Raw genomic sequence first — 25,971 nt, forward strand, 5'->3', positions numbered from 1 at the left:
TTGAATCAAACATAGAATAATTATTCGAACACAAATTTGCATACAAATCCTCTGATGCTATACAAAGATCTGGTGTAAACATGTTGCGAGGCAAAACACACACACACAAAATGGGTCGGGTAGCTGCCACTGATGCATGACATCAAGTGTGATCATAATAGAAGAGATGTGCACCACATAAAGTATGATCACTGTTCCAACTTTATGCTATTTCCAATAGGCCATCAGTCGCATTTTAGATAAACAATTTGTTAACAAATGGATGAACTTCAGTTTGTTACCTGAAATATGATCTCCTGGCTTGTCACAGCACTTGGTAAAAGCAATTTCACAAGCCCTCCAAAATGATGGTTGTTTTCTGATTAGTGCGGATCCAGTCAAAAACTGCATATTATAGTCAATTGCAGTACAAATTAGGTGATGTAGATAAATGGAAAAATATAGTGGGTCAAACTTAATAGAGGATTTGACCAAAAAAAAAAAATGGATAGACAACGAAACCAGAAAAAACAGGAGCCCAACTTGACAGAGAAAGCAAAAAATTTTGCACAGTTAGTTAGAGAAGGGATTGTTCTCGTGTTACTTGATGTAATAGCAAGATCCCTAATTTGATTTGGCTTGTTCTCCTTTTTTAGGTGTGTAAATTAGTATATCTAACTCTATTAAAATTACTTTTTTTTAAAATTTTTTTTTTAATTTATTTTTGCAATCCAAATATCCAACTCTTATGGTCCGACTAATCCTGAAAATAACTAGTCCAACCCCACGGAAGTTTCCTATCTGTCACTGAGATAAATCGAGAAGCACAGATGAATCTTAGCGGAAGGCTTAGCGTCACAAGTAATCCGAACTCAAGTGTAATGTGCCTGGGATGAGAATCGAACCCTAGTTACGCCTATCCCACCACTTAATATCATGCCATAGCCCCATGCGCTAAAATTATAAAGAGAGAATGCAACCCTAATTAATAGGTTTGCATTAATCTAATTAATTTCATGTCCTTTTTTGTAGTTAGTGCAAGATATTTAACTTGTCAGACCGAATAATCCTAGGGTGATATGTTCGATCCCACGGAAATTTCCTAGTAGCCACTAGGATAAATCGAGAAGCGCTCATGGAGGTCCATCAAAACGGCCAACATTCTTAGGTCCACTTTTCACCGGAGGGAATATACCTACCGTGTGCCACAGTTGAGATTTAAATCTTAAATCTCTTGGTTATTTGTTGACAGGCCTAACCATTGTACCATTACCTAGGGGCAATTTCATGTCTTTCTTGATGCTAGTATCTATATCCATTCTATTATACTATTGAGTTTGATTTACTATAACACCATCGAATGTATTTCATCAATTTGTATGGCATCATCGCATTAATTGCAATATTCCCTGTTCAGGTGTTTCTTTTGGAAAATATAAAGTCCATGTCTACTTCCACTCTATGGGTTGATTTGTCAAATTCATGGAATAAGATATTAATTAAATCTACAAATTCGGCATCTAACGTCAAATATGTAGAAATAAAGGTCCATAAGAGTTGAGCACAAATTATGAGGTCAAAAGCAATCATGTGATACTTGCACCAGACATTTTTCCAAAGTTAGGTAAGGCATATATATGACAACTAGAAATTATAAGTTCCGTCTATTTGTAATAACCTTTGTACACTTGGAACAAGAAAATAGATATTTGTCATAGGATTGAAGGTTTCTTGGCAAAATATGAGCAGGCATTAAAACATCCATTTAATCCAATAGGAGCTCAGTGTTACAACTGCCTTTGCTTATATATATATATCAGGTTTTAAAGACATACAATTATTTGACTAACGCACTTCCATATCGATAATTGGTACTTGGGCAAGTTTAGTGCATAGTTGATACTCTAATACCTAATCCAGTGAATTCATAGATATTTGAAATTTTTGTACACATAGATATTTGAAATTTTATATTCTACTTTTGATCAGTTATAATTGTATACATAGATATTTGAATTTTTTGTAAAAACAATAAGTTTTGCTTGTTATTTATGCGAGAGATTTTGTTAGTCATTAGATTAATTATGTTCTTGACAAATCCAATTACATTAAAGGCTCGGTTGCTCCACAGGAAGGAGAGGAGTTGTGGAGGGAAAAGATTTGAGGTTGGTAAGTAGAAGAGGAGAGGAGAGAATCAAAATAACAAGGTTACCCTCATCTTCAATGTCGATATGGAGCACCCTCTACCTTGCCTGCACTCTCTGCCCTACCCACACTGCCCAGCCTCCTCAAAACCTGCCTACATCAGCTCCTTGCTCTTGCTCATACTCGATGCTGCACCCCTGTGCATTGACAGCCAACATCATCCTGCTCCAGTTTCTATGGAGGTCAAATCAGATATTGTATCTCTTCTGCCTGAGTCTAGGTGAAACAAATTTTAGGACAATTGCTCCACTTTCTCACCAAGTAAAAGAGGGTGAGGGAAGGCCATAGAACCATTTCTTTCTCCCTCTTTCCAGGGAACTGGATTAAGTATTCATATAGAAAAAGTTGAAATAGATTTTCTTAAAAATTGAACATGCAAGCGGCGAAATAAGTTAATAAATAAATGTGGACTACGCAACAAAGTGACCATATGCCATCCACAACAGTTTTTTTATAGCATTAAGAAATTGCTGCATGACTGGTTTCTACCCTTTTGTTCTAACTCATTCCAAAATTAATAGCAAAAGAAAATAATTATGTACTCCAAATAATTAATTAACAGGTAATTTCAGACTTATGCTGACTTACTTAGAATCTGGGTTCATAGCAATAAATTTATCTAAGAGTACCACTGCTTCCGATGTGCTTATGTTAAATGACTGCACAGTTAGAAAGGCTTGCAATTATGAAAACATATTTTTAAAAAGGCAAGTCATCTTTTAACAAAATGGTATATTCTAATATGGCTAACTGCATCAAAAGAAGACATGATCGAGTAGATTTTAGTCACTAAATGCTAGTAGTAGAATATCTGAAAGCTGAAATACAAAAGCAGTCACATTGTGACCTAGGAGCTACATCTTAGAATGCTGCAATAGAATGGATGTGTCTCATTGAATAAAATGGCCTGTGAGCACATTAAGATTCATGGGAAAATCATCATAGTGTGCATTGTACATTCAGTTTGTTTTCAGTGAATTGTCCACTATTTATGATTTTGATGGACGAAGAACAGTCATGTCAACACTAATGGTTGTTGGTGTGGACCAATGTGAATTGTATTCTAAAGCTTTACTAATTCCAGAGAATTGATATCTATTTCCAAACTAGATGAAGCTGAATAAAATTGCAAACGAAGAACTCATAATGAATAAGCATTACAAGAATGAAAAAGTATACAAATCAACTTATTTTCACTTTAAGTGATAAGTGAAATTATTCCAAACAATGTTAGAACTTATCTATAACACTACTAAATAAAATCTTATATTGGGATGAATGTGATCATTCAGTACTCACATTTCTATCCATGCCATCTCTACCATGTAGTTTGAGCATTTCTCCTGTAAATGAAAATTGAGGAATAAGGTAGAATGACAACTTAGAAAGGTCAATGAGAAATTGAATAAGGAAACAAGAAATCATTATTTACATTTAACACATCAACTGCATACAGAACTTAGAAGCTATCTTATCGGATTCTGCACTTACAAGAATTAATTAGATAGCTGTATGGCCAAGAACTAACTAACAATCTGGCAAGTAGCCTAGTTGCTAGGGCCTTTGTAATTATTGATGGATCTTGGATTTCTACCTCAATGCCATGGCAAGCCTCTAGTATGTGTTCAAAAGACCATGCATATAAGAGCTATTTAATATTTTAAAAATAAAGCATTTTTAATTGTGCAAAAATATATTTGGAAATCAAAGGGATATGAAATATTGCAAGGTGTATCAAGATGAAAAGGGAAAGAACAACTGAAGTTTGTAATTAAAAAAGTTAGCATGAATTAACATATACAATAAAAGATTTATCTGAAAGACTGACACAAATGAGGCTGTTAATAAATACGGAACAGATCTGTTAAGACAGATGGAATTGCCAAGCTTAACTAATACATTGTTTTAGGTGACAAAACATGCAAGGAAATCAATATACAGAAAATAAATAAATGGACAATTCTACCAATAACCAATACGTGACATTTTGGACAAAGAGATCACTAACCAAAATCAAAGGGTAGTATCATTAAGTGATAACCTATTCTTAATTCCTTTTTGTCAAGGTTCCTCTTCTCTTAATTTATAAACTATGCTTTTGTGCATAAACTTATGGTACATCAAGCATGGCTTAGCCAGTTTGATATGTCCTAATGCTTTTAACCTCATGATTATCAGATATCTTTAAACATGATAGCCCTATCAAAGAGAGTATCTTGTGTATGCAAGAATTTGATATTGCTATCATAATAAAAAAATTATAATTTCCAGGCATAAAAGGCATTGTCTCATGCCTTTGGTGACTAATACATTCAAGAAATCAAGTAGATAAAATATCATAATCTAGTTCCTGGCAAAAATATATAATATAAAATCTGAACCATTGGAACAAAAAGAAACAAACTACTGGCTTTGCTTGTAAAAGATACTGTAAATGGCTCAGGCATGTCTTTTCAGTATGTAGTATTACAATAAATAACTCAAATTACATTGAAACATCACCAAGAGTCTTGAGCTCTTCATTGATGTTATCCAAAGGCTAAAGACTGCTCCGTAGACATAAAAAGTTGATAGTTTATAGAGAAAAAGAGAAAGAAGGGGGAAAACCTATAAAACTTAAGAAAAGTCCCCAGACTCCCAGCATCACAAAGGTTAAAACAATTTTATTTCCCTCAGTAAGGAGTATATCAACTGATAGGCAAGGTGCCAGTCAATAAATCAACTGATAGGGTATTATGCCACCATTTAAGCACTAGAAAATAACTTGAGTGAGAAATGAACAATGATGCATGCAGATTATATCATGATAACATGGTTTTAGAAAGTAAGACTAGACAAGTGTCACTTTCTGCAAAAGGTCATATACTGACCCCGGGTGCCCCCACATGGCCGGCCCCACAGCCATATGTAGAGAGGTAAATTAGGAAACCGAGCAGGCTAGTCTATGAAAGATTTGCACAAAAACAGATCAACTGTAGCCACTTCTAATTGATTACTGTAATTTTGAAATCCAATAAATGAATGTCTACCACTGAGATATACACCAATCACACAAAAATACAAAAAAGAATTTCACTAAATATTATGGACTAATAACACATTTAGAAGCTCAGCATTCAATGGAGAATAAAATAGCACATAATCATACTTATGGATTCAGTACGAAGATTCTTAAAAGATATTGAGGCTATTGTGCAAAAGTAGCTGTGTGTATTCTCTAAGATTATGCAAATTGTAAACTGTAGTTGTTTGTGTTGGAGAAATCAGTTTTACTCCACAAAAAGAAAACAAGCAGAAGAAGCACAAGTACCTGATTGACCTATTTAAACCCAAGTAACATATAATTTCAGAATATCATCATCAAGTCATGTTTGTGTCGATGACTTGAGTCAGAATTCAGAAACATGGATCTTACTCTCCATTAAGTTCTACGTGAGACTATACATATCAACATAACATTCATATCAAGTAAAACATTTTATTATATTAATCAGAATTTTCTTTGACTTCTCTCTGTCCATTACACCTTCACTCTCACTGATTTAAGCTGAAATCAACTTGTCTTACTGTATAATATTCTACAGGTTCCTACTAATACCTACTGCAGTAATATCCAATAACAACAGACGAATGATTCACCAAAAAAAAATCAAAACATACATATGGATATCAAACAGGTTATGCAGCTCGAACTACAAACATGAAAAATTTATTTTTGAATCAACTTATTTAAGACCATGGACACAGTTATACAAACTCAAAACTTCTATTTGTGTGCCAACTGTTAGCTACTGTGTAAACAAGATTCTGTCCAAAATTCATGTATGACCATAATTATGTCAAATACACATCTACTAATGTGTATGCAAATTGGTGACATATAAATGCCATGTTGAATTTTTCCAACCCTAAAGGAAAAAACACAGGCTGCGTGAAGGTTATAACAATGATATTAATCAGTGCTACTCCAAAAGCAAGTTCTGAATCAATTGAAATCTAGTCGACAACCTACAACATCTAGTTTACCAATTTACTCATTTTTTTCAAGATTTGATAGGTTATTGAAACCTGCTTCTTGTGTTTATCTTGTGAATAGTGACATAAAACACTTCAAAAGTTTGGATCAGTCCAACCGCTTACCTCGTAGATCTGAATGATGTCAATGAAACTACCTCGTGTGGATAGCTAGCTTGGCATGTTCTAGAAGAGACTGAATATTCTTGTAGTGAAGCATATCCAAACTAACTTTCAAGAGATGAAAAGAATATAATCTGTCTGAAGAAAGTTCTTATATTCTCCAATGATGATTTTGCAAACACATAGTAAATCAAAATTTCTAACTAAACCTAGAAATTGCTACAACAGAATATCCAACTATCCCTGAAATCACAAATTGAATATTTCATGCAATTTTAAGTCTTGTTCCAATCTAAGGTTTGGGTCCCAGCTGAAAGGAAACAGTTCATGTTGTTTAGCTCGAGTCAACAAGTGGTGGCAGTGGCACTGATGAGGGAGAAAAAGATTAAGGGGAGGCGGAGGAACAAGAAGAAGAAGAGGATGTGGCTTACATGGAGAAGGCAAAAACACATCTTCTATCATTGGCACTGGAGAAAACTGTGCACAATGTGAATGAAGCCTAGTTGTCTCCAATCACCTTGCCTCTCACAGTTAACCAACACCCAAAATCACCCTACTCTCATCAATCCTCATCGAAAATAGGGTTTCAAGTACCATGTATCTTGAGTGGAGGACAGATTGCAACAACCCACGAGGAAGGATTATGAAGAATATTGTGTTATGTTTGCATATCGAAGAGGAAGAAATTTCACACTTGCTATTGTCCTTGTTATGCTAGAGCCTTTGTGTCTCGATGTGGGAGGGAAACATAACTCTCGATAATGTTGGTCAGCATGGCACGAAATTATATGCCATGATTTAATGTTGAGAATAAATGCCACAAAGAAAAAAGATTACTCATCAAGTAATATAAATATATATTGAAAGGTTTTGAGAATAAATATTATTGATCACAATAATAAGATTATATACAATTGTTTTGATGTCTAGCAAACCTAGATAAGCACGAGTAAAACTTCTAATTTAGACAACTATTACCAAGGAATGAGATCAACTAAAGATGATAACTAAATCAGTCAAATCTATACAAATCTTCACAGATATACACATATATAATCTAATATCCCCCTTCAATATGGAGGTTATGGAGAAACGTCAATCTTGAATATCAAACGACGAAGACAAGCACTAGACAATGACTCGGTGAGAGCACCAAGTTGATCTCCTGACGAGACATGAGAAACACGCAGGTTGACACCTTGGACAAGTTCGTGGACAAAATGGTAGTCCAAGGCAATATGCTTCATACGAGAGCAAAAAATTGGATTAGCACATAGATAGGTGGCTCCAATATTATCACTATAGATGACAGGTATAAATGAAATAGGAATACACAATCTCGAAGGAGAGAACAAATCCAAGAAATTTCAACAACACCCGATGCAATGGCTCGATATTTAGCTTCTATAGAGGACCGAGCAATGAATTTTTGTTTCTTAGAGCTACAAGAGATCAAATTGGAGCCAAGAAAGATAACATATGCTCTGGTAGAACAACAATCATCAGGATTGCCACCCCAATCAGCATCAGTAAAGCCATGAAGGGATAGTATCTGGCGAATATGAAGACCACAAGCAAGAGTACCATTGACATAGCGAAACAGACATTTGATTGCACCCCAATGGTGTTCGGAAGGGGCATGCATGAATTGGGAGACGTGATTAACAGCAAAGGCGAGGTCATGGCGAGTGACAAGCAAGTATTGAAGACTGCACATGGCTTGCCTGTAGCAAGTGGCATCTATGGGCGCACCATCATCATAAAGAGATAACATAATAGTGGTGGCAAGGGGAGTTTGGATAGGCTTTGAATTGTGCATGTTGAACTGAGTAAGAACATCAAGTGCATAACGCCGTTGAGATAAAACTAGCCCACGAAAACAACGAAGAACTTCAACACCAAGACAATATGGCTGGCATCCCAAGTCTTTGATAGAAAATCGTGACGCAAGTTGCTTAACAATATCATCAATGAGAAGCGCATGACTACCTATAAGAATCAAATCATCAATATATATATGAAAAATACACGGTATTCCCTTGGAAATGTAGAATAAAGAGAGAAGCATCATTTGAGAATTTGAAAACCCAAGGTGAAGGAGAAATCTTCCAAGGGGTGCCTGCTTAAGATCATAAATGGCCTTATTTAACTTGCAAACATAGGTGGGATAGTTGCGATCAAGGAATCCTGAGGTTGAACCATAAAAACCTCTTCATCCAAGGACCCATGAAGAAAAATATTATTTATATCAAGTTGTCGTAAAGGCCAACCATGCTGCACATCAAGGCTCAAGATAGTGTGAATGGTGATGGGCTTAACCACAGCGCTGAAAATGTTATGAAAACCTTTTACAACAAGAAGAGCTTTATAGCATTTAACAGACCCATCAGAATGATGTTTGATGCGAAACACCCACTTACAACCAATGAGATTCTGAGTAGGCTGAGGAGGAACAAGATGTCAGGTGTCATTGCAAAGAAGAGCATCAAATTCAGCTGACATGGCAGATCACCATTATGGGTCTCGAAGGGTAGTGGTGGCACATGTAGATTCATGGTTAGCATGGGTAGTAGTGATTATGAGGGAGCATTTGAGATTGGGCTTGATGACATGATTTTTGGATCAGGTGGTCATGGGGTGAGGGACAGAGGATGAGCAGCGGCTAGGGGTGGAGCGCGAGCCAAGATTAGCATGCCGGTGTTCAACCACAGGCGGGGATGGAATAGGGTAGTTCATACTAGAGGAGTCAAGATTGGGTAAGCATTCAAGTGATACGGTAGAGGGAGAACTAGCATAGGGAAAAACAGTTTCAATGAAACGAACATGACGAGAGACAAAGAGGACATATCAAGGAAGAGATGCACACTTTGAGTGACAGAGTACCCAAGAAAGACACATGCAATGGAATGAGGATATGCTTGGTGTAGGGGCGTAACCAAGGATAACACAGACAACCAAATATCCAAAGCTTGTGAAAATTGGGAGAACGATGGAAGAGTTTTTCAAAAGACAAGAGCATGGAGAGATTGACTTTGGGCATACAGTTTATTAGATAGATCGCAGTGGCAAAGGCGTAAGACCAAAAGGTGGATGGGATAGATGCTTGGTGTAAAAGAGTGAGGCTCGTTTCGACAATGTGTTGATGGTGTCGTTCAATGTAACCATTGTGTTGGGGGGTATGAGGCGGGAGAGTACGGTGGGAGATTCCAGATTGTAGCAAGAGTGATTTTAAGGCTAGAAATTCACCCCATTATCAGTATAAAAGGAGATGATTTTCTGATTGAAATATTTTTCAACAAGATTTTTATAGTTGGTGAGATCAAGGAGGACATCTGATTTGCATTTAAGTGGATAAAACCAAATATATTTGGAAAAGTGGTCAACAAAAATTAGATAATATTTGTAACCATCCAATAGGAGGACTGGAGAGGTCCATACATCGGAGAAAATTAATTCAACGGTGACGAGAAAGTAAGAGTAGAATTAGAAAATGGAAGCTTGTGACTTTTATTAAAATTGCAGGAATTGCAATGAAAATTAAAAAAAAAACACTAGACAGAATTGAAACAACATTATTAGAGACTAAGTGACGAACAATATCCAAAGAAGGATGACCCAAGCGAGAGTACCAAAGGGACAACAGTGTAGTGGTGGAGCCGAGGGCAGTGGGCATGGGTGAGAGGGGCTTGAAGGGTGGCCAAACATAGATCCCATTATTACACGGACCCGTAAGCAAAAAATCCCCCGTTCACAAATCCTTAGGTAAAAAGGTAACAGATACATTGTTAGTGCCATGCAGTTGAGCAATAGAAATTAAAAATTTTGTCATGGAAGGAACACAGAGTATTGATAAGAGATAAGGGCGAAGAAGATGTAGGTAAAGTAAGGGAGCCAGTGTGTGAGATAGACAAACTAGTGTCGTTGCCCACGACAATGGAATCTGAGCCCGTGTACAGAGAGTGGAGAGAGAGATTGGCTAAATCAGTGGTCACATGATGAGAGGCACCGGAGTCCATAAGACATTCGGTGGGTATGGGGTTAGCAAGCAGGTGAGAAGCCATGTGAGGGCGAGGAGTTGTTGTTGTGGAGTTCATGGTAGATATTGGTAAGAAGTACAACACTTGGCAGAATGACCAATGACGCCATAGAGCTAGCGGCGGCCGAAGACCATGGTTGCTAAGGACCCGAAGGACAAGGGTCGCGACCACGTGAAGCACCAAAGGATCGAGTTTAACCTATGAATGAACCAGAAAGAGATGATTTACTAGAGTGGGAAGCAGCAAAGGTGGTGGTAGGAGTATGAGGAACATCGGCCTTTGTTGAGAGTTGGGCTTCAAAGTTGAGTAGTTTTTCATACAACTCATCAAACGAGATGGAGGTGTCACGAGCCTCAATAGTGTGAGTGAGTTCTTTGTAATTCTCAAGACCATTGAGGACCTTGAGAATGAGGTCTTCATTGTCGATGGGATGTTCATGAGGGCAAGAGCACAGTGCACTTGCAGTGATAGATTTCGATCCTTGGAGATCTAAACTTTGAGTTGCAAAATCCAACCAAGACTAGGAGCAGCATAGGTCTTGGCAAGAGTGGTCCAAGCATCAAGAGATGTTTTGGAGGAAGCAATGAACGGAATCCGGGTTGGTGAGAGAGCACCAATGATAGCATTGATAGGTAATTGGTCTTGACAGATCCAAAGCGAATGGTCAAGGTTAGAGACCATGGAATTACTTTGAGAGATGGTGGGAGGCGGGCATGGATTGGAGCCCTCAACGTAACACATGAGATCATAACCAATAAGGAGACACTGAAACTGGAGCGACCGGGCTGGGTAATTAGTGGAGGTGAGTTTCAAAGGTGCTTGGGTTGCCACGTTAATGTCGATGAGATTGTGTGAAAGGGCGGTGCACTGGTTATCATGGTGGAGATGGTGGCGGCGGTCAAGGAGGTCAAGGAGCCCATTGGCGTGGGTTTTGAAGGATTTAGGGGCATGAGCCAAAGTGCTCTGATACCATGAAAGGTTTTGAGAATAAATATTAGGCTATATAACTTTAACCTCCTGTGTTTTCTATCAAATAGCAGTTTGCCCCTATATTTAAAAAACAACACTTAACCCCCTTTGACCTGAAGTCAAAAAGAAAAAAAATAGTAAATAACCAAAATAGCTCATCACTTTGCTGACATAACTCTAATTCTAAACATTGAAATTATTCTGACTAAAACACCCTTATTGAAAGGTAAACTCATACTTCTAGGAAAAAAAAAGCAAAAATAAAAAATCTCACATGATCGTTGAAAGTTTACCCTTAACTTGAACTTTTTGAAAGGTGAAGTTGTTGAAGTCTTGTGTTTCTTCTTCTATTTCATCCATCCACCGAAAGTACCCGCATCCACCATTTTTCTGGATGCAAATAGTAGTTGACATCCATTTTATGTTAATGATTTTGGGTTTATATGGTATATTAAGATGTTTGAGCACTAACCTTGTAGTCACAACAGCCTATAAACTTCCTTCCTGGATTTTATAATGTCTTTGATGTGCGTAATGGTGCAATTTTGCCACACCAACACTTCACTCCTACTTCATTGTATGCCACATTTGATGATGATGAGGAGGAGATTTTTAATGATGAACTTTGTTCTATCTTCATTTGATTTTGATTCATCAATTATTCATCAATTTAAAATTCTGGCTCTTTTATGGTTTGGTGAGGGTGGTGGAATGAGGTTTTGGATGGTTATCCCTTTCAGAGTTACTGCTTTTCTGCTGTTTATGTTGGTGCATGTATGAATTTTGTAAGGGTTTTTTTTTCTATGAACAAATGAGAATTTTTTACCTATATATAGATCAGGTTTGGTTAAGGTTAAGCTTTCAATGATCATGTGGAATTTTTTATTTTTTATTTTTATCTAGAAGTCTGAGGTTACTTTTCAGTAAGGGGGTTGCAGAATAATTTCAAAGTTCAGAATTAGGTTTAGGTCAATAAAGTATTGGGTTCTTTTGGTCATTTACTCTTTTTTTTTCTTTTTGACTTTAGGTCAAAAAGGGTCAAGTGTTGTTTTTTTAAATAGGGGCAAATTGCTACTTCATAGAAAACACAGGGAGCTTAAAGTTATTTAGCCTAAATATTATTGATCACAATAATAAGATTATATACAATTGTTTTGATGTCTAGCAAACCTAGTTAAGCACTAATAAAACTTCTAATTTAGACAACTATTTACAAGGAATGAGATCAACTAAAGATGACAACTAAATCAATCAAATCTATACAAATCTTCACAGATAAACACATATCTAATCTAATATATATATATATATATATATATATATATAATATATTGCAAAACATGAAGCACACATTAAAATTCATTGGACATGCTTACCCTATCTGAAAATTTTACTATGTTTTGTTGTTTGCTCTCATCTGGAAAGACAACAGGAAGGTATTCCACCTGTCAAGTGAACAAAGGCATTCTTAGGGAGCAAATCTACAAATGAGGTAAACCCAACCTGTCAATCAGAGATCCAAGGCTATGAAAATATTTTTCTGATATTCTAAAGAATAGTTGTGTGCTAATAATAAGCTAATGTATTAATGTAATCATGCATAGACAATGGACAAATTCTACTTTTCAGAAAATTAAACTACAACATCTGTATAACAATAGCATCATAATATCTAATCCATGAGCAGAACAACCTGAAGATTAAGTTCAGAAATAAATCTTTTGTATTTGCATTTCATTATCATAGGGGTGTCAAGCTATCAGCAAATCAATAGCATTTCAATGATAAATACAAACAAGTTGAATTAACTACAGCAGTCTGACCAACAGTGTAACAAACAGCATTTCATTGCTGTATCCAGCATTGCTCAGAATGCAGAGTTCCTTATGGATAGCTCTGAAAAAGTTGAATATGTTATGGTAAGGTGAAGTATGATGGACAAGTGAAATTAGTTGAATGCATTTTTATACTTGATATTTAAGATACTCAAACAATCATAGGCTGCACAAAAACAAATGAACCATCTGAAAGTTTCACACTATTCAAGTGTTAACCTAATGTTGCCCTTGTAGGAGTAGGAGACCCAAGACTCATAAGACCAAGGACTGAAGTCAAAGTTCATGATTACAAACAAGACTTAGAAAGCAAGCAAACTATTTAATAGATGAAAGCACAACTATGCCTGAAGCCTTGTGAAGAACAAAGTTATCTCAAAGATGACAATCAAGATCTGTATACATATTTGCCCTTTATTCAATTATTTTTGTTTCCCTCCTATATCTATTTAATCTGAATGGAACATGTATCCTGGATATAAATAATAGTTAGCCCCTAAAAATGAAGTTGTCCTTGCAGAAGTAGAAATGGAAATCATTAATGATGCAAGGCAAGAAAATAGGAAAAATATAAGCAATCATACTTCAACAATTGAACTACCAATTTCAGAAAAATATGTGAATCTTGAAACTGAGACATGAAATTAATATGATAAAAAAATTAGGAAATATCAGATAACACACCTCCATAAAGTTGTGAAACTGTGTGAACTTTCTAAACATGAGCCTCAGCAAATTAACATTTCCCCTAAATCAAGTGAAAAGTAATTCATTACAACAAGGACAATGACTAAAAAATATATTGTGTAAAACCCTTACCAAGATTGATCAAAATGTATATAGGGATACCAAACAACCACAGGTTGTACTGGCAAGCCAGGCAGGAATGCACCAGGTCGTAACGAAAGGAGGAACCTCCCATTTGTAGTGGTCCCCTCAGGAAATAACATAACACGTGGAAATTCATTGGAAGAAGCCTTTCTCTGTTTTCATGTCCTAGAAAGCAAATTTCTGTATCAATAGCTAGTAAAAATATTTCATTTTATTTTTCCTTATCAGTACTATTAAAAATATTTAGTTGTTATCCTCCTAAATATAAATTAGAGGGCATTCATCATCATCAAATCTAATGTAACACCACAATAAGTTACTTATGAAAAATCTTTAGGCAAAAAGGTAAAGTGAATTATGTTTTTAAAAATACCAATCAAACTCCCATAGTAAATACTGAGGCAACAATATTCAGATAAGCTAACTGATGTCTGAGGACTTTGGATCACTGATAGCAGCATCTTAAATTGACTATTTGACCTTGAAATGAACACAAAGCAAGCCGATAAAGCTAGACTAACAACTATGAAAGATCCCAAGCTAATTTCTTCCTTGATTAACTAAATTTTTAAGTTGGCTAAGACCAATGTAACTTTAGGCACAATCAATTTATGTGACTCATGTTTAGTAGTTTTCTAGAAGAAAATTATCTGAATCTAGAATTCAGAATTTAATTTTTGAATTCTTTCATTGTCGTATTATTGTCTTACTGTTTTGTATTAGATATTTACAGGCGAGTAATGTAAAAAACTAGAAATGAAATGCTAACGGAGGTAAACTCAAGCAAGGAAATGAGAAAAAAATCCCTTGGGAGCGAAATGAAATTGTAAATCACCAAACACCAACTGCATTTGCCCTTAAAACAATGATATGCTGCCATATCATTGTTTGATATGATTAATAGTTAAATTAGCTATTGCCAACATGGTAGTAAGTGTGGTATTACCAACAATGTGACCTTATTCAAATGCTAAAGACCAATACACATTAAAACCCAACAAATTAATTTAAATAAATGTAGCTGGCTCACTGCAGGAAAGAAAATTGATGAAACAGATAGTAGCATTGATCAAGAAGTTACCATCTTTATACCTTTATTTCATGAATAGCAAGCTTTCTTGATTGTGGTGAGAACCTATCAACATATATAACCTACAAAATATAATTAACATGTCATTATAAAATCATTTGATAAGGGGAAAAAAACCACGGAGGATAAGAATAAAACAATTAGTAAAATGAAGAGCTGCTTATGAAAGATTCCTAGACAAGAGCGATTACTTGCATTGCTCTAATAATAGTTCCAACAAAAGGCAATGCATCGTGTGACTCAGAAGCAACCATAGTTGGAATTAGTTCAAAGAAAAAGAATATGGGCTCAATGTATGAGATATGATTGCAAACAACTATAGGTGCAATCTCCCGAGGTGCAGGCCTTCCTTTTCGGTTAATCCACTGATAACTGTTAGAAAACAGCCATAGAAGCAACCATTCATAAGTTTGAACAAACATCTACAACATGCTTCATAAGTTTGAAAATATCTACATTCCTGTAACTTGAGAAATAGTTTCAAAACAGGACAAATCTAAAGAATAAATACTTGGAGCCTTTAGTAAAATTGAGCAGAAAACACAATAAATATACCACAAGAAAAAAACATCAATCATAGAATTTTGTAACAATAATATGGATTAATACTCTAAAGACAACTGAAGTTTCCCAGTTCTTGTTTTCAGTATAAATTATAAAATCAAATTTTAGCTAGTGTTTTCCTTGTATAGACACCAAAGGTGCATGTCAGAATTTTTCATTTAAGGTGGAACTGCAAGCAATGCAGAACTTAACAATGTGTAAGAAAACTACGAGACTTTAACATGTCACCACTTGACAATAGATCTAACAGATATAATCATTTTTAAGGATAAAGATCTATTGATGTATTCATGGCATAAAGATTTTCATAAATCACATATCAAAACCAGGTTTGGTACATATGTCAGCCCAACTTTGAGTCATTGAGCTCATGGCTATTTTTTCAAACTTTTACTAAAACTCCACTTAGTTTGTGTGTGGCCGTTATATTATATGAAATAAAGTATGCTTGGCGTTACATTAGTGAACAGTTTGGTTGATCTCCTATAAGGGAAGAATTGAGTTATTGTTTGCAAATACCTGAGGTAGATAGTTGAGAATATTTCACATAAATAAACATCCAAAAATCACTTAACCATGTTCCTGATAACCTTCATGCATTTTAAGGCAAAACAAATTGGCCCTAGAAGATCAAAGAATCCACATTTACCATTAAAATATCACATGTTTTTAACTGAAAATCAGGAGACACAAAAAGAAAAAAAATCTGACTTTGAAAATAGTCAAGTATAGGAATGAATGATCATAGATTATTATAGTTACTTAGGAATATCATGTGTTCTAATATGTATCTTTGCTGCTCCTCTGCATTCAAAACCTTCTCGCTAAAAATTGTTTTCCATCATATACTCCAACACTTATGTTAGACAATCTGCTGGAGATTTTGGAGAAAGATTACTTAATTGAAATTACATAAAATCAATTCTAACTTATCTGTTGCGATGACCTGAGCGGATAGTCTCAGGCTGTCAGCAGAGCTAGTTCTGCCAAGCTTGCAGTGGTCCGAGTCGTAGAGTCGATGCGGTGCGCAGCCGAATCGGAAAAAGAATTCACCGAGGAAGATGTCGAGGCCTACGCTCAACAGTTTCCTTGAAACATATTCACCCCACCTCTGGCTGTGCTTCGAGATTCTCTCGGGTCGTCTGTTTCCCGGATACAAAGGTAGAACTACGCACATAGCCAAGCACTGATGTTCGTGGCGAACTGAGAATGCACTGGAATGCTATTACAAGTAGTTCAGCTGAACGGATGCATGACTAAGAAGAAAGAATTGGGGAACGAAGATGGAGGAATTCTTTTGCTATTGCACTCGCTTTCGCTTTCACTTTCGCTGATCTTCCGCTCCTCTTACCTTTGCTCAAGATCCAGCCTCGTTATACAAGAGCTCTCACCTTGCCGGCAATAAATGACCAATCATTTAATGTTGGGTTTAATGTCCTCATTAATGGGTTTAATGTCGTCAATAATATTGAGATGTTACGAAATCATCATTAATGGGTTTAATATCGCCATTAATACTAAAAGGTTAGGAAATCACTATTAATAAGGTTAATGTTGCAGTAATATTGAGACGTTACAGAACCACCATTACTTTTATATTAATACTTCTGTTATACTCTTGAGCAAAAAGATATTCAGATGGCAAAGCGTTGGTTCATTCGCTTGGGCAAATTTTATCTCAACCGGTCCGACATTCGACATACGTAGGTCATGCTCACACACGAGTCAACTTGGTACAGTGAAATCTGAACTATGGATTTGCACCCCTCGCGTACCCATGCATGAGAGAGAGTTTCTCCCCGTGCATTTGTTCACATCATACATGTATGTAAACTAATATAAACCAACCAATATACCTTGAAACTCTCAATGTGAGGCTAAAGTCTCATTCACAATGGAGCTTCTTTCCTTTCCATCTGTTTTTCATTCACATATATCCAATAATCCTCCACATGAATGGAGACATGATATGTGATATCATTCAATAGTTGAGTCCAGTATAAGACAAGTAAGTTTTACCCTTTGAACTATTCCTTGTGAAGATCTGTTTGCTGACAGTAGACATGATGTCCTTGAATTGTTATGTCATTGTGTAAGCATTAACAAATCTCACCTAAGACTCTCTCTGATATAACTCAGTTGTCATGTGTGTGTTCATTCTTGGCCATGAACACATTGTGCCTCCAATTCTCTTCGAAGCGGCCCCACTTTTTTCTCACATAGGTGATCTTTTAAGAGTACTCCACATTATTCTACTGGATCATTAAAAGTCGTGTGCTCAACCTCCATCCTTCACTGGTCCATTGGGTCATTCCCCCCACAATGAGCAACTTTGTCGTTACAATTAGGTTGTCCCTTTGAACCTAGTTTTTGGGATCTCCAGTCTGCATAGGTTGGATTTCCTTTGCACCAACATTTCCCATCGGCATCAAGTCCATCCCTCCGATGAGCTTACAACTAATTCTCTGTTTAACCCAAGGAATCTGTCAGGTTATCCTTTGACTTCACATGGTCAATGATGATAACTTCCGAGAGTAGTTGTCTAACGGTATTATATCTATCATGTATATGTCTAGACTTACCATTATACAGATGCCTCTATGATTGATTATCATAATATATGCAAATTGCTAGCACCGGTTTTGGCTATCTTGGAACATCTTCTAAGAATTATCGTAGAGCTATTCAGCCTCTTCACCCATTTGTCAAAAGCTACAAAATCATATTCCATCGTAGATTTGGTTACTACAGTTTGCTTAGAAGATTTTCAAGAAATGGCTGCACCTCAAGAGTGAATACATATCTACTCGTAGACTTAAAATCTTTTATGTCATATATCCAACTCGCATCCCTGTATCCTTCGATCACAACAGGATATCTCGTATAATGTAGTCCATATTCACGAGTATACCCTAGTGCTCAACACCGGGATTACTCGTATATCTACGCAATTTACTTACAGTGTAGGCTAAGTCTGGTCACGTACAATTCATCAGGTACTTCAAACTTCCAATCACTCGAGAGTACTCGATCTAAAAGATACTTGCTCCTCGATTTTTCGATAGATGTTGACTCATATATATCGGCGTTTGTGCCAACTCAGTATCACCCTCAATGAATTTCTCAAGAATCTTGTCCACATAATGGGAATGACTAAGAACAAGTCCTTGTTCTAAAAATTTTGATTCCTAGAATCACATTAGCTAGGCTTATGTCTTTTATGTTAAATCTTGAGTTCAACATGTCTTTAATGGATTTAATTATCTTATCACTACTCCCTATGATAAGTATGTCATTTACATAAAGACACAAGATGACATAGTTATTCTCTATGACTTTTATGTAGACACATTTATCACATTCATTGATCTTGAATTCATATTCGTTCATGACATTATCAAATTTCCCATGTCATTGCTTTGGTGCTTGTTTCAAGTCGTACAATGACTTCACCAATCTACAAACCTTGTTTTTCTGTCGTGGTACAAAAAATCCTTCAGTTGATTCATATAGATTTCCTCTTCTAAATCCCCATTTAGAAAGGTTGTTTTTACATCTGATGTATTTCGAGATTCCATAGAGCGATTATAGCCAATAATACTCTAATGGAAGTTATTCTCGACACCGGAGAATACATATCAAAGTAATCAAGGCATTCTCATTGTCGGTATCCTTTGATTACCAATCTGGCCTTATACTTATCAATCATGTCATCTGATTTCATTTTCTTCTTGAAAATTCACTTGCAACCTAGTGGTTTGCTTCCCTGTGGAAGATCCACAAGTTCCTAGGTGTATTTTGCAAGATAGAGTTTATCTTAGACGCAATTACCTCTTTCCAGTGAGGTCCATCAGAAGAGCTTACAGATTTTGAGTAACTGTGAGGCTCACTTTCCAACATGAAAGTGATAAAATCCATTCCATAGGATTTTTCCACCCGAGCTCTTTTACTTCGTCTGAGCTCAACCTCAACTGGTTTATCATCATCTTCTTCACCTTATGTTTTATATGCCCATTTTGAGGAGCTAACCTGTAGGTACCCGAGATAGTTTTGTTGTGATCAACCGAATTAAGTTAGGTCTGTTGGAGTGTATACTAAAAACCTAACTTTTGTATAAATATTTATAAGAATCAAATTGGTCAAGTGTCTACATTTATATATACCAAATGTAGATGTTCAATTAATTTATATTGTAGATAACATAGTGTGTGGTGTCACACACAGAAGATCGTGTTATCGGTTCTTTATAAATTATAAACAGTAGTAGCTCACGACCAAGATGGAAAGGAACAAACCATTGGAAGGTTGTAGTGTAATTAGGTATTAGTTTATCTTAACTATATAATTACACTAGTACACTTAGAGTGTATTGAGTAGGACCATTAGAGGTCGTTTCTTTTTATACTGACTTTATAAAGGAACAAAGACCTCAGTTATTATGGAAGTGTGTGCTCTTAATCCCAATATAATAACAATCACATATATTTGATATTTATTTCTTTAATTTATCAATGGGTGAGATTTAGTTCGATAAATCAATAAGCCCGATAAGTTGGGAAATGATATCACTTATAGTGTGTGTTGTTAATTATAGAAGGAAACTGTGTCCTAGTGATCTAGGTAAATAATGTCCCCAAGAGGAGCTCATAAGGATTGTCATGTTAAACCCTGCAGGTGGACTTAGTCCGACATGACGATAAGGTTGAGTGATACTACTCTTGGACTAAAATATTAATTAAGTGAGTTGTCAGTAACTCATTTAATTAGTGGTCATTTGACATCTTAAACACAGGGAGACTAACACACTCATAATAAGAAGGAGCCCAAAATATAATTTGGGATTAGTGCGGTAGTTCAATAATAGTTCTTTAGTAGAATGAATTATTATTGATGAAATTAAGTTGTGTGTTCGGGGCGAACATGGGAAGCTTAATTTCATCAGGAGACCAAAATCAATTCCTCCTCTCGGTCCCTATCGTAGCCTCTTGTATATAGAGATTTATACCCACCACATACCTACTTCTTACCCAACCTATAGGGGTCGGCCAAGCCAAGCTTGAAGCTCAAGCTTAGGGCCGGCCAAGCCTAAAGGTTGAGCCTTAAGGTGGCCGGCCAATAGCCTGGAGCCCAAGCTTAGGTGGTCGGCCACATCATATTAAAAAGAGATTTTTATTAAAATTATTTCTTATGTGGATATCATGGTTTTAAAAGAGAGCTTGAAATTTAAATCTTTCCTTTTATAGTTTTCTACAAAAGATTAAGAAAAGATTTGAAATCTTTCTTATTTTGTAGATTAAAAGTTAGATTTTAATTTTAAGAAAACTTTTCTTTCTTAACCATGTTCATGATTTAAAAGAGAGTTTAAAAATTAAATATTTCTTTTATAAAGCTTCTACAAAAGATTAAGAAAAGATTTGATATCTTTCCTTATTTGTAGATTAAAAGAGATTTTAATTTTTAGAGATAACTTTCTTTTTATCCACATGTTTAAAAGAAAGATTTTAATTTATAAAATTTCCTTTTTACAAACCACCATGAAGGGAAAAATTATTGGAGAAATTTTTTATAAAATTTCCGGAAGCAAATAAGGAAATTTTAATTTGTGTTTAAAATTTTATTTGCTTGGAGATTTGGTTGTGGTCGGCCATTGTAATAATGAAAAGGGAATTGATTTTTAATTAAAATAAATTTTCTTTTTCATGGCAATAGAATTAAGGAAGTTTTTATTAAAATTTCCTTATTTGTCAAGACCAAGGAATATAAAAAAGGGGGTAGAGGTGCCTTCATAGCTAACGACTCTATTCTTTTTCTCTCCCTCTTTTCCTTGGTGTGGCCGGCCATAGAAGTTTTCTCTTCTTCCTTTTCTTTCTTCTTCATTGGCCGAACCTCATCATCTCATGGAGCTTGAAGGTGGCCGGATTCTAGCTTGGAGAAGAAGGAGAGAAAGGAAGCATCCCTTGGAGCTTGGTGGTGGCCGAACCTCATCCTTTCATGGAGCTATTGTGGTGGCCGAATCTTGCTTGGAGAAGAAGGTGGCTTAGGTGGATTCTCATCACGGTAGATCGTTGCCCACACAACGTCCGCGATAAGAAGAGGAATACGGTAGAAGATCAAGAGGTTATTTGCTTACAAAGAAAGGTATAGTATAACTAGTAATTGTTTTCCACATCATACTAGTTTTCTTTGTATAGTTATTTTTGGAAATACCAAACACAAGAGGCATATGATTCTAGAGTTTTCGGATTTGTTTCGAATTTGTGTTTCTTTTGTTTTATTTTTCGAATTTGTGATTCGATTGTTCTTTTTGGTTAAACCTAGAGTTATTTAAGGAAATTAAATATTAGCTTTCCTTAAAAGGCTTTGTCTAGGCGGTGGTGGTTGCTCCCATATCCAAGAAGGCCATGTGTCTCGCCATGCAGTCCTGGAAGCCAATTTTGGAAATTAATAACATAGGTGGATTTGAATCAATAGTGTTAAGTTCCGCTTGCGATTCAAATCTAAACCATTAAGAACAGATAAGTTAAATTTGGAATCAATGATGTTAAGTTCCGTTTGCGATTCCTAATTTAACTTCTAAAGAACACTATAGATTATTTAAGGAAAGGTTTGATACGTGTATAAAAAAAATTTTGTACAGTGGAACCGGTACGTTTTCCTAGAACTAACCAACAAGGTCATGTGTGTTTGATGCCTTGTATCTAAGTGTGCAAGAACTTAAGAGCACAAGAAGTCGAGCGAAAGACGCAAAGAAAGATAGCATGGGAGAGAGTCGACAGGCTCGGTGCGTCCAAGGGACGAGATGTTGCGAAAGAGTACACTAGTAGACGAGAAGGAAATGCGCGGCATTTCCGAGAGACGAGAAGCTGGAGTGGAAGGTTGCTCGAGGAGAAGGCCGGAAAATAAGTTCGGGTGAGCCCTATTCCAGATGGTCGAAATCACCCAAACGAAGAGTCAGAACAGAGTCGAAACTGAAAAGAAACCGGACAGTCAACACCATGTTGACTATTCAAGCGCTTGGGCCAAGTCCAAGCGCCCGAACCCCTGGGCCAGCCCAGCGACACTCTGTTGAGTGGTGACATGTCAACCCGTCCGGGCGCCCGGGCCTGATAAGATTTATCCAGATCGAGCCGTTGCGAACCGTTGCAACGTGGATAAGTTTTATCCATGCCTAGGCGCCCAGAGCCCTTCCAGACACCTAGAGTTGCCACGTCAGTAAACGGTCAGATTCGACAAACAGGCTATAAATAGAGACCTGATCTTAGTAGTTCAGATCATCACTTGTACATGAATTCATTTGCTTTTCTGTTCTACTACTCTGTGATCTGTCAACGCTGTAAGAGATTACTCCGCTCGAAGGAGAATTCTAGTGAGCTTTTCATAATCTTGGATTAACAATCTTCTGATTGCAAACCAAGTAAACTTGCCTATTTCTTTCATCAATTAGTTTATTAATTCTTTTACATATAAGTATTTCTCTAACTTAGTTTCAAAAGATTGAGAAAGATTTTATTTTATTTTCAAGGCAATTCACCTCTTATCGGTCGCACCAAAAGGAACCAACACTACTTTCCTTTTGGGTCTTATATGGAAGTGTCTGCTCGAAGAATGAAACATTTCTCGATTCTATTATCGAGTTCTTGTGTATATCCAGTATTTATAACTCATACACTAATAACTGATACACACTACTACTCTATGCATATCCAATAAATAATGCAATCAACAGTTTTTGGTCCTGTCATAATCCTTTACGGATCAGGCACCAAAACTTTGGCAAGACACCCCACATTCATAAATATTTGTAAGACGGTTGTCTTCTATTTCACAACTCATAAGGGCTCTTATCTATGTTCTTTTGGGGCACCTTATTTAAAAGGTAATTAGCTGTTAACATAGCTTCCCCCTACATAAACTCTGGGTTCAGAACTTAATAGAAGAGCATTCATCATTTTCTTTAAAGTGTGGTTCTTCCGCTCAACAACACCATTTTGCTGAGTATAAGGAGTTGTTGTTTCGTGCCTGATCTTATGTTTAACACACAACTCAGCGAACGGTGATATATATTCACCGCTTCGGTCACTTCGAACTACCTTAATATTTTTGTTAAGTTGGTTTTCAACCTCATTCTTATAGAGAGTGAATTTCTCTATAACCCCATCTTTACTTTTGAGAAGATACACAAAATAATACTTTGTGTTATCATCAACAAAAGTGATGAAGTACTTATTACCACCATGTGTTGGCGTACCTTTTAGGTCGCACACGTCAGTGTGGATTAAACCAAGTGGTTCGTTTCTTTTTTCAACATGTTGAAAGGATGACCTTGTCATTTTCACTTCAACACAAATTTCACACTTGTGTTTCGGGTCAAGGAGGAATGTAGGCATACTTCGCATGTTGATTAATCTACACAACACATCGTAGTTAACATGTTCTAGTCTTCCATGCCACAAACATGAAGACTCAAGCATATAAGTGGAAGAGTTTGTAATTTTATTAACCTTAGGCGTAACCGCCATCACTGAACTTAAATAACCCATCAGTTACATAACCCTTTCCTAAAAACATTCCATTTTTGACTATGTTCAACTCAAAAACAATGTAAAAGTCATACTTGCTCAAAAATATTATTGTCTCCATTGACTTTTTAGAAGTTGTGGAATAGCTCCCTGTTGCAGCACACATGTCTGGGGCACCGGTATCGATCCACCATTGCTGCGGATTTGAACCCACCAGGTTTAGTTCAAGATCACGACACAGAGGTCGTCCAGCCGGAAAACAGCTTCTATAAGAGCCACCTGGAATGTTTCACTCAGAACCATACCTTCTGAATGGATCTCATGCAAGATCACCTGAAGCTCCTGGACTTAGCTGATCATTATTTTGGAGTCTAACCATCTTGCAATACAGGAATCGGCCCGCGCATCCTCTTTCTTATACTTTTTGTCCAAGGACTCCCACAGCTCTTTAGTCGTTCTCTTCGTGCATTGAGTGTGGTCAAGTAGAAGAGCATCTTCTACTGCCACCTCTTGAAGTTCAATCCAGTAAACTTCTCTTGCCTTTCGCCACAAGATATTCTCTTTTCTTTGTTAGAAAACACAAGGTATTGTAGGAAGCAGATAAGATCCAAAGATGTACCCAACCAATGGATTTAAAAACAAAAAGCAAGCCCAGATATGAAGAAAAAAATGTATTCAAGACTTATATCCAAATATAAACTTCATTCAGTCACAACCCTGCCTGTAGTAGACCAAGATAGGGAGTGTTCCTCCTTGATTAAACAAGGAGCCGGGATTTATCTCAAAGAACTATAAGACTAGTCATTTCCATAGTCCAATCAGATATATCAAAGTAACCTGTATTTTTTTCATCGCATTTTTCATTTCAATGAAAATACACAATGATTATTTTTGTTACGATTAGCATTTATTGACTAGTATTAAGATTAATGTTAACCAAGAATCGCCAAAAGCCTTTTTGCACTGAACTAGACTAAAAATGTTAACTTCCAGATCGCACCTAAGACAAACTTTCAAATAACTCGCTGAATACAGGAATACAGATCCCTAGTTTACCCGAAGGAGAAGAGGATTAAATGGGCACAAAGCCTCGTCAGCCACATGGCGCGGCAACGCCACCGCGGCATGGGGCTCTGCTGATCCTTCCGTCCGTACAACGCCACCAAAGTCGCCAAGTAGCCCACCGCGATGGCGATGCCGAAGAGGACGAAGCGCGCCGCGGCTACCGGCACGCATAGGACCGTCTTGCGCCACTCGTACGCCCCAGTGATCTCGGCGTGTGATTGCGGAAAGGGTCGATGGGGCTCTTCGGCGGAAGCACGAGGTCCGGGGCGCCCAGGAACGCGTAGGGGTTCTCATCCGGCGCCGCATCGGTCCCCCGGTCAAGCACACCGTCGACGTCGATGGCGACCTCGGAGTCGATGAGGGGAGCAGTGAGTTCGCCGTTGAGTTCCGCCATGAAGGAGGATCCCGATCGATGCCAAGTTGGCCACTCGGCGACCCACGAAAGTATAAGAAGAAGAGATGGGGAAAAGAAGCGCATAAACCAACTGACGCGGACGAAACACTGAGACCATTTCCAACTGGTGGTTTTGATGTAAAAGGGACATCAAATCTTCTCAATGAAGATCTTAAAATTTGTACCAAAATGATACAGTCCAATATCATCTTGATGCTGCACTCTTCACTTACACTAAAATGATACAAGTGCGGATTTTTAAAATATAATATATTATAATATTAAATTTATATTTAAAATATTCTTAAATATTATAAATTAATATTATTTTATTTTATTTAATTTA

General features: G+C 36.7%; 1 pseudogene; it reads right to left on the reverse strand.

Annotated features, from left to right (window-relative positions):
- On the reverse strand, nucleotides 1-25,779 carry LOC121989666 (annotated as a pseudogene).
- Between the last annotated feature and the right edge of the window lie 192 nt (nucleotides 25,780-25,971).

The sequence above is a fragment of the Zingiber officinale genome, chromosome 6B (assembly GCF_018446385.1).
Source record: "Zingiber officinale cultivar Zhangliang chromosome 6B, Zo_v1.1, whole genome shotgun sequence".
Lineage (NCBI taxonomy): Eukaryota > Viridiplantae > Streptophyta > Magnoliopsida > Zingiberales > Zingiberaceae > Zingiber > Zingiber officinale.